Raw genomic sequence first — 1709 nt, forward strand, 5'->3', positions numbered from 1 at the left:
AAAAAAAAATCAGTTTGATTCCTATTGAAGGGGACTTGAACAGTGACGACTTTCTTATTAGATTGTTTAATTTTCTCATTGGTTGATGGCAGTGCATTGTCGTCCCCCTGTCCTTTCTGGCTGTAGGCCATTGACTCGCTTGAATGAGTCTGTCAGAGCACTGCAACCACAAAACATAAAGATGCTCAAAAGACCAGAAGATTTTTCCCTTTTTTTCCTAATCCTATTCTGTAATTATTAATTCAGAGACACACTTCAGGATTCCCAACTACCAGCTTTGGCCTGAGTAATATTTCATAACCTAAGTGCGTGTCTTCAAAGGAAAAAGGGAGAAAAATACCTAAACCCAAACTGAATCTGGGCTTTTTGTTTTAGTGCCAAAAAACATCTGTAGCTATAATAATCTCTTCTGTGCCACTGTATGTTTTTTCTGTCTCGTCTCTTTCTGTTTCTCTCTCTCTTTCAGGTGCCAACTGTAGCGTTTTTGTGTACGAGCACGGCCACCATACAGCCAGAGTCAGCTAGCTGTGGTCTGGCTTCAGCAAAGCTCACAGGCTGGCTGCACGAGAAGACAGCTTCATTCAGAAATAGCACACACTGTACAGTATGGACACGGCAGCTGCTGAGTGCGAAAGACAAGCAGACGGACAGAGAGAGGAGACAGAGGGAGAGGAGAGGGAGAACGAGAGAGGCGAGAAGAACGTGGGAGACATGAAAATATGTGAGGGAGCAAGGGAGCAAGAGAGCAAAGCGGAACCTGTGAAAAATGCAGAAGCGTCTTTTTCTTTATTGCATTGCTCTGACAACACGTATGAAATTGGAATGTCATAAGATGTTTAGTATGGTTATTATCTCTCGCGAGCACACACTCACACCCGTCTCAACACACTTGAAAGGCCGCCTTATTTAACTGCTGAAACAATAGACTAATTTCTTCTTCTCTAAGTTTTCTTCTAATCTTCCTAACAAGTGAGTGGTGCGACACTGTTCTCTTTTTAAACTTTTTTAGACTGTTGTTTTGTAGTCTATTTCTGTGGCCCCTCCGCATCAAACAAGGCATTAAATATGATTCCTCCTCAGTTCTCCAGCTGGAGACGTGTGAAAGTCTATGGGAGTGTGGGGGCGTGCAAAACCTTCCCTCCCTGTGTGAAAGAGTTAAGTCTCAAGCAGGTGGGAGTGAATATGTGTGAACCATTTATGTCTTTAGCAGACATATAACCCCCCACCCAAATGTAGCGGGAGTCTGGGGGCGTATTGTACTGTCAGACAGATTCCAAGCATGAAAACAACCCCGATCCCACTTCTGACACCAGCAGTTAGCAGTGATTGCTATGACACTGTCACACTGGTGGGAGAAAGGTGGAAATAAGAGCAGACTGCTGAGACTGAAAGACAGAAAGGCACCGGAGGGGAAAGCTAGGAAAAGCTGAGATTTAGAGGAAAGTGTAAAAACCAGAACCATGTGGATTATACAATTATATTTTCAGAGAAGCAATCTTGTAGGTTTTCATTTAAGAAGTAAAAAAATGAAGCCAAATTATAGAAATGAAAGCCAGGATCCACAGAGAGGATCAGATGAAGACTGACATCTGTATATATAGGAAGTTATAGCAGTGTCGTAAACAGCAAGGGACTGGAAAGACAATATTTTATTACTTCAGAGGCTATGCAATGGTCTGATCTGGCACGTGTGCATGTGTGTGTGTGTG

The 1709-nt window shown here is 42.9% G+C and overlaps 1 protein-coding gene across 11 annotated transcripts in view; it reads right to left on the reverse strand.

Annotated features, from left to right (window-relative positions):
• LOC102193049 (nuclear factor 1 X-type-like) overlaps positions 1-1709 on the reverse strand; it is a 107930-nt gene that overhangs the window by 13210 nt on the left and 93011 nt on the right. The window lies entirely within an intron of this gene.

The sequence above is a fragment of the Pundamilia nyererei genome, unplaced genomic scaffold (genome assembly GCF_000239375.1).
Source record: "Pundamilia nyererei isolate P.nyererei 1_Seehausen unplaced genomic scaffold, PunNye1.0 scaffold00234, whole genome shotgun sequence".
Lineage (NCBI taxonomy): Eukaryota > Metazoa > Chordata > Actinopteri > Cichliformes > Cichlidae > Pundamilia > Pundamilia nyererei.